The sequence below is a fragment of the Carassius auratus genome, chromosome 15 (genome assembly GCF_003368295.1).
Source record: "Carassius auratus strain Wakin chromosome 15, ASM336829v1, whole genome shotgun sequence".
NCBI classification, from domain to species: Eukaryota; Metazoa; Chordata; class Actinopteri; order Cypriniformes; family Cyprinidae; genus Carassius; species Carassius auratus.
Window position 1 is genome coordinate 14,726,507 of NC_039257.1, and position 14,339 is coordinate 14,740,845.

The 14,339-nt window shown below is 41.7% G+C and overlaps 1 long non-coding RNA gene across 1 annotated transcript; it reads right to left on the reverse strand.

The window, feature by feature from the left end:
• Positions 1-676: 676 nt before the first annotated feature.
• LOC113115553 (uncharacterized) lies at positions 677-4,801 on the reverse strand. Its single transcript, XR_003293907.1, has 3 exons — positions 4,684-4,801; positions 4,197-4,254; positions 677-1,311 (listed from the first exon to the last, which is right to left on the reverse strand). It is a non-coding gene; the product is annotated as an uncharacterized LOC113115553 (long non-coding RNA).
• Between the last annotated feature and the right edge of the window lie 9,538 nt (positions 4,802-14,339).

Below are 14,339 nucleotides of genomic sequence, written 5' to 3' on the forward strand. Positions count from 1 at the left end.
CCTGTCTGTGCTGCCAGGGTGCGGAAGGAAAGCGTGTAATCAGCCGCAGTGGAATTTCCTTGACTTAATGCGAGAAGCAGTTCTCCTGGTTACTTGCCGCCCACAGGATGTTCAAACACCTCTCTGAATTGAGACATAAACACGTAATAGGAGGGTGTGATGACCACCAGACCAGAGAGCCGTCCCCCACTCCAACTCCCTCCCGGTGAGTAATGAGCAGATGAATGAAACGCGGGACGCGTCATTGGGATACAGCTGGGGCTGCTGGCTGATGAATAATTCACACTGCAACAGAAATCCTCTACAGGCAGCCGGTGAGCCATTAAACTTCTCAGGTAGAGATAATTTGTGATTGCTTGAAGCTGTACTCACGCTTGATGTGAGGTGCGCAGGTGCAGCGGGAGCTTGAGCTGAATTAGCATTCGCGCTCTGTAGAGTGAGGGCATGAACGGACTTCACAAGTTCCTCGGTGAGATTTGTTAACTTGACCAGCTGTTGTTGGTGTGTGATTAAAGCAGGTAACGAAACAAGGAATCACTGACATAAAACACCAAGGAAACACGTAGCAACATGCAGCGTGGCAAAACAACACTTCACAAAGAACAAAGAACATGGCAGTCCAAATAAAGGGTGGATAATGATAAACAGGTGGATGTAATGATACTGAATAGACAACCAGACAGGGCTGGGAACTAATGATAGCAGAGGGGAATGATGGGAATTGCAGTTCTAGAATTCAGGTGACAAGGAGCGTGTGAGACCGGAGAGAGGTGAAGGCGCGCGCTCAGTGACAGGTCCGTGCTCCGTGACAGAGCCCCCTCCCTGCGAGCGGCTCCGGAAGCGAGAACCTGGACGACGACGGGGTCTACAACAGGGTCTTGGAGCAGGACGATCTGGGTGAGATTTTATAATGTGCTGGGAGAGCCAGACGAAACGAGACCGGAGTGATCTGCCGAAGGATCTTGAAGGGCCTAATGAAGCGAGGGGATAGTTTCTAGCTTGGGAGCCTCCGTGACACCTAAGTTAAAGTGGTATATCAAATTCTCAAACTTTAGGATTAAGGTGAAATATTCTAAACATACTGAACACAAAACTGATACAACTACAATATTTCACACCACTATTGATTCTAAACATTAAATAATTTAAATTTTTAGTATTCAGATGTAAATGAACATTATAAACCAATTCTTCTCAAAGAGCTCTTAATAAAAATGAAAACATACAACAAAAGTGTACCAGATGTGACAGACGCAGCAAATAAAGGGCAATCCTGCAAACTTCCAGTAATCAGCTGGACCCTTGGTGCACCTGGGAAGAAAAAAAGGACACACTATGATTCTCTTAAAAAGGATGATGATTTCAATTATTTATGTTTCCTTTAAACAAGCTTAATACATTTTTATTTAAATTGTCTGTTTGTCTTCTGTTTCGTCTGGTATCTAAAACTTTTGTCTGATAGAAAAATGCACATCACCAAAAGAAGGAACAAGTAGATTCACAACAATAGACATTCTTTTCTAGAGGTATCATTGCAAGGTAAACACCTAAAAATGCCAATTTGTATTACATAATAAAACGAACAATATTAATAAATGTAACTAACCCTGCAGGTAGTTACATTTAACATATCTATTAATAAATGTTTTACCTATGGAACTTATTTAAACTTAATGAAATGTACGATGAAAATGTATAATATAGCTAAGCCAAAAAACTAACTCAAATTGTTCCATGTTAAATTGAACTCTTCCACCAGATTTTGTTTTAAAATGAATCACGGGGACTTGCCATCCTAGGTCACATTACCATAATAAATATAAAATAAAATTACTATAAGATAAAATTACTTCAGTTAATTTACCATATCATGTAACCTTTGCTAACGCATTTGTGGAAGGGCCCTTTGTGACCCTTCAATTGTTTGCTTTTTGTTGGAACACCCCTACAAATGGCATTCCCTTCACTTAAGTCAAGGGTGCAAAAACACAGTTTGGAATTTGCCCAGTGCCCCAGGAGCGGAGTTTGACCCCGCTGTTTAGTTTAATGTTACATTTATTAAATCACATGCAAGTTTTATAAATAGTAGCTAAAGGCAGAGTAAAGGGATTCTCCCCTCATTTACTCTCCCTTATGCTGTCCGAAAGGTATATGATTTTCTTTCTTCAGATCAACACAAATTTTAGAAAAAAATAATATAGACTTAAAATTATCCATCTCTTGTGTTCGTGTGGCGAATAATGCTAGTGAATAGACACCAAAATGCTGAAGGTCGAAAAAGTCCATACATAGGCCTACATCCTGACAATAATCCAAGAGCATCGTAAAGCTCACATGATAAGTGCAGAAAACTTCTTGTGTGAACAACACAGCTGGCTGGCTGTGTCACTTGCATTATTATTGACTTACAATAATGGATAATTTAAAAAAAAATCTCTTTGGAAAGAAAGTCCGATATATCTGGGATGGCATGAGGGAGAAAAAGAGATAAATTTAATTTTTTAGTGCATTGTGCCTTTAAAATTGTCTACTGTTTTATATACTACAGTTGATACTTACTAGTACGGACTTGTTTCTCTGTTGGTGCATGTTCTGCTCTGGAAACATTGTTCCAATGCTTGATCTAAAAAATACAAATAAATAAAAAAGAAGTTAAAAAGTTTTATCATAAGCAGTTATTACTGTTGAAAAGGGAATGTAAAAATTACTTGAAAAAAAAAAAAAAACAATACAAAAAAAAAAAACAGGCAGCTACACACTACAGGCCAAAATGCTCATCTGTCCAAGACAAGCACAAGCTACACTACCGTTCAAGTTTTAGGTCAGTTGATTGTTTAATGTTTTTTAAAAAAGTATCTTCTGCTCACCAAGGCTGCATTTATTTGATTAAAAATACAAACAAAAACAGTAATATTGTGAAACATTATTCCAGTTTAAAACAGCTTTTTTCCATTTTAATATATTTTAAACTGTAATTTATTCCTGTGATCAAAGCTGTATTTTCAGCATCATTACTCCAGTCTTCAGTGTCACATGATCCTTCATAAATCATTCTAATATGATGATTTGATGATCAAGAAACATTTATGATTATTATCAATGTTGAAAACAGTTGTGTACAATTTTTTTTTCAAAATTATTTGATGAATAGAAAGTTCAAAAGAACAGTATTTATTTCAAGTAGAATATTTTCTAACATTATAAATGTCTTTACTGTAACTTTTGATCAGTTTAACTCATCCTTGATGAATAAAAGTATTGATTTATTTAATTTCTTTCCCCCAAAAATAAAATTAAAATTCTTACTGACCCCAAACTTTTAAACTGTAGTGTTTAATGTTACAAAAGCTTTAGATTTCAGATAAATGCTGTTCTTTTGAACTTTCTATTCATCATATCATCATGAAATAAAAATGTAAATAACTGTTTTCAACATTGATAATAATAATGAATGTTTCTTGATCATCAAATCATCATATTAGAATGATTTCTGAAGGATCATGTGATGCTGAAGACTGGAGTAATGATGCTACAAATTCAGCTTTGGTCACAGGAATAAATTACAGTTTAAAATATATAAAAATGGAAAACAGCAGTTTTAAACTTGAATAATATTTCACAATATTACTGTTTTTGTTTGTATTTTTAATCAAATAAATGCAGCCTTGGTGAGCAGAAGATACTTCTTTTAAAAACATTAAAAAATCTACTGACCTAAAACTTTTGAACGGTATATCATATATTTTGGTGTAGTTAACTGAACAATTTGTAGTAAAAGCTAAATATATTACTTTTTAAAGTTAGCAAAAGGACCCTGGGAACATAAAAATTCCTTAAAAGAACAGCTCATCCAAAACTTATATTTCTCTCATTATTTAATCACCCTCATGTTATTCCAAAACGTTACGATTTTTTTAACTAGATCCTTAATTAATCTAGCACCTTAATTCTTGAGAAATGCCTTCTTTGTTTTTTGTCCATAATGGGTTCCTATGTTGTTTTATTCCAAACATTCTTGTGTTTCACAGAAGTCAGTCATACAGGTTTGAAAATACTTTCATTTTTAAATGACATTTATGCCTGTGAATGGTAAAATGTTGTCTAGAGGGTTTATACCAGTGTGCATTTGAGCAGAGTTTACATGTTCTGACTCTATTTCACGTGTAACGTTATTTTACTATAACAACAATACTCACCGCATCTGAAGTGTGACGTGATCTGATCGTGGCTGGATAATTTGTAATCCCAAAATTCCTGGATCATGAGGGAAATACACACACAGATTCAGCAATATTAGCTATTTACTTAATAACAGAGACATTTGCAAAAGCATATGAAATTTTCCAAAACATATTTTGACGACTAATTGGTAACTAGGCCTAAATTATATCCCACGATCAACAATAGATTCAAAAGTCTATTTTCCATATTCTTCTAGAGTTAAGGAGTGTGGTTTGAGTTCCTCTCAGTATGAAAAGACACATTTCTTAGTTCACTCATTGTAAAGCTCATGCTAAGATTTAAGTTAACGTTAGCTGACAATGCTAGCAACACAGTAACATTAATACATTGAAATATGTACTAACATCGATAATGCTCTAATCGCGTTTTGATTCTCAATTTAACACACAATATGTTGATGTATTATACCCAGTTTTTTATATAAAATAAAAAGTTATTTACCTTCTGCAGATTGCGTCTGATACTCGTTGTCCATACCTTGTTTTTTCTTCATTTACATCCCACAACTCGTTCAAAATAAAAATGTAGCAGTCCGATGTAAAATAATCCATGTTTTAAATCCTAACCCTAACCGAAGTAACGTAGAATCCGACTCCCGCGCAGCAGCAGCGCGCGCACACACCCACTCACTCCAACCGACTCCAACAGACATATATCAAACATGACTGTAAAAGGCGCGGATGGCTGTCATTGGCAGATTCCCTGATGACAGTCAGAATAACCAATCATGCTCAAAACAACTCGGAGAGACAGCCAATACTGTGGTAGCATTGCAATTACAGGAAAAGATTATGTTTTAAAAGTGAAAAATAGGAACAAATATATTTTAGTTGTATTTGTAGGATGGCTGTTATATTTAATCATTTGGTTAAATTGTGTTTTTACTGCAGTGCATGATTATAAATTAAACTTTTGGTAACTTATATACCATATATAACAAGCTATATTTATCACTGCTCTGCTAAACAGCAATTTAACAGAGCAAACAGATTATTTATTAAACAGAGCAAACACTGCATATTCATATACAATTCTGTATAGACCTGTATGAAAAGCTAATGGATTGGTATCATGGTGACATTAGAGTTACATTCATGTGACCCATAATGACCCTTTTGCACTTTAATAAATTATTGACCTTTCCTTTACACATGCCTAATAATGTCATCTTGCTTTTTCTCCCTCTGTGGCACTGTTACACAACCTGTTGGTTTAGGGTTAATTCTTTGTCCAACACAACACTTGTTTGCTAACATTGGCATATACAGACAACATATCGTAAAATATGTCAGCGCCACTGTTTTGTCTCAAGATGCAAAGCAGTAAAGGCACATTTAGCACATTAAAAGCAAATTAAATGCCCAAATTGAACTAAGGCCTAATCCTGGCTTAATCTAAACCCTGTCTGTGAAACCAGGTCTGGGTTAGAAATTAAGGGTTACGGTTAACCCTAACTCTAACCCTTCTCTACAGAATTTTATTTAACAGTATGTTAGGCCTTTAGTGTTGATACAAGAACTTCTCACAGTGACAGTCTGTAATGTCTTTTAGCAAAGAGTGTTTGTATGGATTGTCCCTATAAGCTAGAGCTATTGGTGCATTCAAGTCATCTCATAAAGAACGTATTTACTTGAACGCACATGAACGCCACCACAATGATGAAAATATGAGTAGGAAGCTCTGGATTTTCATTTAAACTCTTGAGATCTTGAAGAGTTAGGGGTGTGACAGTGACAGGCTTTTCTAAAATAAATAGGACTTGAGTATGTATAAATCTCTGCTCTCCTCCTTTACTGGTTATGTTCATGCCGCCAAATCTTCATACGTTCACAACAAGATCAACAGCACCTCCAACACACGAACACTCTTCAAGACATTCAACTCTCTCCTCTGTCCTCCTGCTCCACCACCCACCTCCTCTTTAACTGCCAACGACTTTGCTAACTTCTTCACCATCAAAACAACAACTATCAGCAGTCAGTTCTCAGCTCCACACACACAGGAACCCAGACCAACCTCTCCCACAGCCCAAAACCTGCTCTCCTCCTTCTCTCCACTAACCGAGGAAGAAGTATCTAAACTTCTCCTCTCCAGCCATCCTACCACCTGTCCCCTTGACCCCATCCCCTCACATCTTCTACAAGCTATCTCTCCCACACTTCTACCAGCGCTCACACACATCATCAACTCATCCCTCACTACTGGCATTTTCCCTACAGCATTCAAGCAGGCTCGAGTAACTCCACTGCTTAAAAAACCAACATTAAACACGTCACTTTTAGAGAACTACAGACCAGTCTCTCTCCTATCATTCATTGCGAAAACACTGGAACGAGTTGCTTTCAACCAACTATCATCTTTCCTATCTCAGAACAACCTGCTGGATGTCAACCAATCTGGCTTCAAGAAAGGGCATTCAACCGAGACCGCATTACTGTCGGTCACAGAATCCCTGCGGATCGCAAAAGCTGCTTCCATATCATCAGTTCTCATTCTCCTGGATCTATCTGGCGCCTTTGACACTGTGAATCATCAGATCCTTCTGTCCAACCTCTCATCTCTGGGTATCACAGGAACCTCCCTCCACTGGTTTGAGTCCTATCTCACAGGTAGGTCCTTCAGGGTAGCATGGAGTGGCGAGGTATCCAAAACACATCAACTGACCAGAGGGGTTCCTCAGGGCTCAGTTCTTGGACCCCTCCTCTTCTCCATCTACACCACATCACTGGGACCCATCATACAGGCACATGGTTTCTCCTTCTAATGCAATGCTGACGACACACAGCTCTATCTCTCATTTCAGCCAGATGATCACCTAGCTGACATCTCGGCATGGATGAAGGATCATCACCTGCAGCGCAACCTGGCAAAGACTGAGCTTCTCGTCCTCCCTGCCAATCCGTCTCTACAGCACGACTTCACTATCCAGCTAGATTCATCAGCAATCACACCATCCAGATCAGTCAGAAATCTTGGAGTAATATTTGATGACCAGCTGACTTTCACAGACCATATTACAAAGACCACTCGATCATGCAGATTTGCACTACACAACATCAGGAAGATAAGACCTTTCCTAACTGAGAATGCAACACAACTCCTCGTCCAGGCTCTGGTTATTTCTAGGCTTGACTACTGCAACGCTCTTCTGGCTGGACTTCCATCATGTGCAACTAAACCTCTACAAATGATCCAGAATGCTGCAGCCCGACTTGTCTTCAACGAGCCCAAAAAGGCCCACGTCACTCCTCTGTTCATCTCTTTGCACTGGCTACCACTTGCAGCTCGCATCAAATTCAAGGTATTGATGCTGGCTTACAGATCTACCACAGGCTCAGCTCCCTCCTACTTTCACTCGCTCCTACGAGTCTACATCCCTACCAGAAGCCTACGATCGGCCAATGCGAGACGACTCGTGGTTCCATCTCAGAGAGCCTCAAAATCACTCTCCAGATCATTCTCATTCACTGTTCCCAGCTGGTGGAATGACCTCCCCACCCTCATCCGGAATGCAGAATCCCTGACATCATTCAAACGACAACTGAAAACTCATCTCTTCCGTAAGCACTTTCCTTAAAAAAAAAAAAAAACACTTTCCTTTATTCCTCCCTTGTCTGGTTTATGCTACTCTGAGCAATGCCTGAACTTTGTATTTTGAGCACCTCTTGCGTTGTTTTTACCTGTTCACATTGACTCGCTTGCTGTAGTCCTCAAATGTAAGTCGCTTTGGACAAAAAGCGTCTGCTAAATGTAAATGTAAATGTACTCTTGCTTTGTATTCCCCTGTAACACTTGTAAGTCGCCTTGGATCAAGGCTACAGATTCACCTGCTTGCCAAAACTGCAACTAAGGGATTTAAAGTGTGCTTCTTATTGCCTTACTAAGTTTGTGGTACAAGTTGAAGATCTTTATGAAGTTCATCGTCAAGCCTCCAACAGTAACAGACCATGATTCACTGTCCACGGAAAACATCTACTGCATTGAGAGTCGTAACGCATACCTATCTGTGAAACACTAACCTCTGTGTCCTTGTTCTACTGTCTCCAGAAAACCCGTTCAGATCCTTGATCTCCATGATTCCTGTATTTCCTCTGAGTTTGTTCCCTGATGTTTGCATCTGAAAGAGAAAAGGATGTGTCATTGAACTGTGATGATGTAATATCAACAAACCTGAAGTTTACATGCTTACCTGCTGTCTGCCCCCGCACCGAAGTATCTTCACTGAAATCTGCACTTGAACTCACGGAATACTCACCTTGCACCATTGTCAACTTTAATAAAGCTGTGTTTGATTCACTTACCTCTGTCTCCTTGCCTGTATCCTGACAGAAGGCTTGACCTACAAAAGGAAAGGAAGGAACGCGACTATGAATCCTGTACAACCTACAGCCGCTGCTGCAAATCCCACACAACCTGCAATCAGCACTTCCGCGAACTCCACTCCCTCACTGGTGTGTTTCGCCAATCCTACCTCCAAACCAGCGCCATTCTCCGGTCGGGCGGAGGATTGCAACGGATTTCTGCTGCAATGCTCACTTGCTCTTGAACAACAAATCCAGTTATATCCAACAGAGAAATCAAAAATCTCTTTCATTATTCAACAGTTATCTGGACCAGCATTAAGATGGGCTGAAACGTTGTGGATGCAGGAAACAACAGTTACATCCTCAGTACAAAATTTCATAGATCATTTCAAAAAAGTTTTCGGACGTCCTGTAGAAGATTCCTCTGTTAGCGATAAATTATTACAGTTGCGCCAAGGTAAAAAATCTGTCTCTGAATATTAAGTGGAATTCCATACTCTAGCCCCTGTAAGCGGTTGGAATGAAAAGGCTCTTCTCTCTGTCTATCAACGTGGTCTTAACCCGGCACTTCGCCTCCAGCTAGCGATCTATGATGATACCCTGGGACTGGAGAAATTTATACAAAAAGCTCTCCGTGTACACCAAAGATCTCAGAGTTGTTATCGTGAAGCTCAACAAGCCGCGTTTACACCATTACAAAATCCCTCTGAACTAGATCCTGAATCGACAGAGGAGAAGATGTAGGCAGACACTCATCAATTGTCTCAGGCTGACGCCGGGAATTAAAATTATGCTTGTACTGCGGAGTTGGTGGTCATTTCCTTCGTTCTTGTCCTACACGACCTCCTCATCTACTTGTGAGTTCGGTTCTCACGTCCCTCTCAGTATCAGCTCCATTAACAATACCAGTAACTTTGAAATCTACGACTTTCCATGTTTCTGTCACAGCCATCGTGGACTCAGGTTCAGCAGGGGACTTCATCTCCGGAAGCCTCTGTAAGAAGCTCCAACTTGAGAAATCAAGCACCTCCAAGCCCTACTCAATCCATGCAGTAACGGGTGAGACCATCAATAAGGGGTACGTTACGACTCAGATTACGCCAATCATCTTATGTGTTGAAGACACACACCATGAACTGTTTAACCCATTTGTACTAGAAAATAGTCAGACAGATGTCATACTCGGTTGTCTATGGCTTATACGACACCAACCTTCCCTAGATTGGATGTCGGACAAAATCCTGACATGGGGCTGCAAGTGTTCTTCAACTGACCCTGAGTCACCAAGCCCGTCCATAGTCGACGTACCAGAAGCAATCCCAGTAATTTCAACATCCATCGAGAGTCCTATTGAAAACCTGTCAGTTTCAATTCCTTCATGTTACTCCCCGTACTCTGATATGTTCAACCCTATCGCAGCAGCCAAGTTGCCTCCACACCGACCTTGGGATTGTGCCATAGACTTGGTTCTATGGGAATCCACTCCCAAGGGTCGAATTTACTCCTTGTCCATTCCCGAACAAATGCCATGCAGAAGTACATCGAGGAGGCCCTTCATCAGGGATACATCAGACCTTCCACCTCACCTGCTGCTGCCAGCTTCTTTTTCGTCGCTAAAAAAAATGGGGGTCTAAGACCATGTATAGATTATCGAACACTCAATAAGATCACGGTCAAATTCAGCTATCCACTCCCACTGGTTCCATCTGCCCTCGAACAACTCAGAGAAGCCAAAATATTTACCAAACTTGACTTGAGAAGTGCGTACAACTTGATCAGAATACGAGACGGAGATGAGTGGAAGACAGCATTCATCACTCCAGCATGGCACTACGAATATCTCGTGATGCCGTATGGCCTGGTAAACGCTCCTTCTGTCTTCCAAAGTTTCATGGATGAGGTGTTCCGAGACTTCCTGAATCGCTTTGTGTTAATCTATATCAACGACATTCTAATCTTTTCGAAAGACCCAGTAGAACATCAACCTCATGTCTCTCTTGTACTCCAATGACTCAGAGAATTCTCTTTGTTCCTGAAGGCAGAAAAGTGCATGTTCCATCAAGCCACAGTCGAGTTCCTGGGTTACCGCCTCAATGAACACAGAGTTGTGATGGATGACCGAAAGACACAAAGCCATCACCTCCTCGCCCACTCCTCAGTCACTAAAAGAGCTGCAAAGATTCCTAGGCTTCTCAAACTTTGACCGAAGGTTCATCAACAATTATAGCATGATTACAGCTCCATTAACTTCTCTTCTAAAGGGAAAACTGAAGACCCTGCTCTGGAACTCTGATGTCGAACATGCCTTTCTGTCTCTTAAGACCGCATTCACCACCGCAATCTTGTCACAATACTTGGGACACTCCTCCAAACCCATGCCATGTGCGTTTTTCTCACGCAAGTTATCCACCGCGGAGATCAACTATGACATCAGCAACCGGGAACTCCTGGCCGTTAAACTTGCCCTGGAAGAATGGAGGCACTGGCTTGAGGGGGCTAAACATCCTTTCATTGTCCTCACAGACCATAAAAACCTCCAATATTTGAAGGAAGCGAAGAGACTCAACCCACGTCAAGCCAGATGGGCTCTATATCTTACCATCCAGGCTCAAAGAACATCAGAGCAGATGCCCTGTCACGCCTCCATGCCCCCGAAACATCCCAGGAAGAACCTGAACCCATCCTACCATCGAAACTATTTGTTAATCCCATCCAGTGGGATCTCGACGAACAACTCCTTGCACTATCACAGCGTCTCCCTGGCCCTCCAGAGTGTCCCGCAGGGAAGATCTATGTACCAGAAGATTTCCACACTTCTCTGATCTCTTCCACTCATTCGTCCGTTGGGACAGGTCACCCAGGTATCCTGAAAACCTACTCAAGTCTCCAACACAAGTACTACTGGCCAAACATGCAACCAGACATCAAGAGATTCGTCCAAGAATGCACTCTCTGCGCCATGACTAAAGTCCCACGTCATCTACCCACTGGGAAACTAGTACCACTACCCGTCCCACATCGGCCCTGGTCTCATATCAGGGTAGATTACGTCACGGATCTTCCAGCTTCAGATGGCTACACCTACATCCTTGTAGCCATTGACCGCTTCTCTAAAGCCTGCAAGTTAATTCCCCTAAAGAAACTACCCACAGCCTTTGACACTGCAGAATTTCTAATGGAGCATGTCTTTCGTAATTTCGGTATTCCAGAGGATATCGTGTCTGACAGAGGGCCCCAGTTCATTTCCAGAGTGTGGCGAGCGTTCTTTGCCCTACTAAATGTAACAGTCAGCTTAACTTCAGGTTACCACCCGCAGTCAAATGGTCAAACAGAACGGAAGATCCAGGATGTCCGTCGGTTCCTTCGCACATTCTGACATTCCAACCAGACCAGCTGGAAACGATACTTACTTTGGGCGGAATATGCCCAAAACTCCCTCCGACAAACATCCACAAACCTTACACCATTCCAATGTGTCTTGGGTTACCAACCACCACTCTTCCCCTGGTCCGGTGAACCGTCAGAGGTACCCGCGGTCAATACATGGTTCCAAGACAGCGAAAGAGTTTGGAATCAGGCACATCATCACCTTCGGCAAGCTGTAAATCGCCAGCAACACTTTGCAGATACCCATCGCCGCCCGACTCCCAATTACCAACCTGGACAACTGGTATGGTTGTCAACCCGAGATATACGCCTACAACAACCCTGTCGTAAGCTGAACCTAAGATACATCGGTCCATTCCCAATAGAAAGACAAGTTAACCCAGTCACCTACCGACTTCGCCTTCCAGCTCAGTACCGCATCCATCCCACATTCCATGTCTCTCTCCTGAAACCCCATCACTTACCTGTACCTGTTCCCTCTGCAGACCCGGTCCCTGATGACAACCCCCCGATACCACCCATTGAAGCCGAGCCCATCTACACGGTAGAAGAGATATTGGACTCCTGACGTCGGGGTTGTCGACTCGAGTACCTCGTGGATTGGGAGGGGTACAGACCAGAAGAAAGATGTTGGGTACCACGTAATGATATCTTTGATCCCAACCTGCTCTCTGAATTTCATGATCAGCACCCTGAGAAACCTGCACCATGACCCCGAGGAAGACCCCCACGACGTCGGGGTCCAAGGTCCGCTGGCGCAGACACTGGAGGGGGGGGGTAATGTCAGGAACCAATCAAGCTCGGTCCCAGCCACCACACAACGATCACTCTCTCCGGATTACTAATCACCTGCACCTGTTCACCATCAGCCACCTCATCACTAGCACTATAAAACACTCACCCATTCCTCAGTTCATTGTCAAGCCTCCAACAGGAACAGTCCATGATTCACTGTCTACGGAAAACATCTACTGCATTGAGAGTCGTAATGTATACCTATCTGTGAAACACTAACCTCTGTGTCCTTGTTCTACTGTCTCCAGAAAACCCGTTCAGATCCTTGATCTCCATGATTCCTGTATTTCCTCTGAGTTTGTTCCCTGATGAACTGTGATGATATAATATCAACAAACCTGAAGTTTACATGCTTACCTGCTGTCTGCCCCCGCAAACAAACCCTACTACCAGCACAGGAACACAATAAAACACGGTCAATACCAACACAAACCTACCACCAGTACATGAACCCAATAAAACACTGTGAATACTGCAAGAGGAGATTCTTACGTGTTAAGTCAGGACTCGTTCACTGTCTACTTTGTGCCTAAAACAGTAGATTTCCACCCAGGAATAGTTTAAACCAGGACAGTACCTGGATATTTTATTTGCAAGGTTTTTACAAAATAAAAAACAAATAAAAAATCTAACTCTAAACAAAACCTAGCTCAATTTCCAAGCCTAAACTAAACAGTTGTAGTTTCCCTTAAATACATACTGGACAGCTAGGCTGCTTGCCAGGAGAAAAACATATAACCCACAACTTGCACTTTCAACCCAAACTTAATCCAAATATAAAGAATACCTTCTAGTTCACAGTCTCGGTCCTTTCCACCACAAAGCCTTCAGACAATACCATCAGGGTTTCCCTTGCTTTTATCCAGGGGCTCAGACCCAGGTGCTTCAACTGACTCTTGGTACAGTGCATGCTGGTAAATGTAGTCCTGGTCTTTAAGTAGGTCCCCAGGACTACATTTCCCTCTGCCTCCAGTTAAAAGGGGAAACCCAACAAGTTGAGTGACCTCCAAACAAAAAAAAAAAAAAACTGTTCGGGAGAGCCCATCTGCATTCCCATGTTTCTTACCAGCTTGATATTTAAAGATAAAATCAAAAGGTTGTAATGCTAAAAACCACCGGGTCACCCTGGCATTTTTCCTTATTTTGCTTCATCCAGGTTAGGGGGGGCATGATCTGTAACTAGTTTAAACTGTCCTAGCAGGTAGTACTGTAATGTTTCAAGTGCCCATTTAACTGCCAGGCACTCTCAACTGTGGCATAGTTTTTCTCGCTAGGGTTCAGTTTCCTACTTGGAAAGACTATGGGATGTTCCTCACCCCGGACCTCTTGGGAGAGCACAGCTCCCAAACCAACCTTAGATGCGTCAGTCTGTAAAATTAAGTCCTTTGTCATTAAAACTGGCTGTGCACACGGGGCATATTTCAAATTCTGAAAGGCCACCTCTGCTTCCTCTGACCATTTTACCATAAAACGGTCCTCTGGCTAGTGTCAAGTCAGAGGTGCTGCAATTGTTGCAAAATCTGTAATAAACCGCCCGTAATCCCCAGCTAGGCCAAGAAGTGCCCTTACATGTTTATTAATTTGTTGCGGCCAATTCTGAATAGCCTCCAA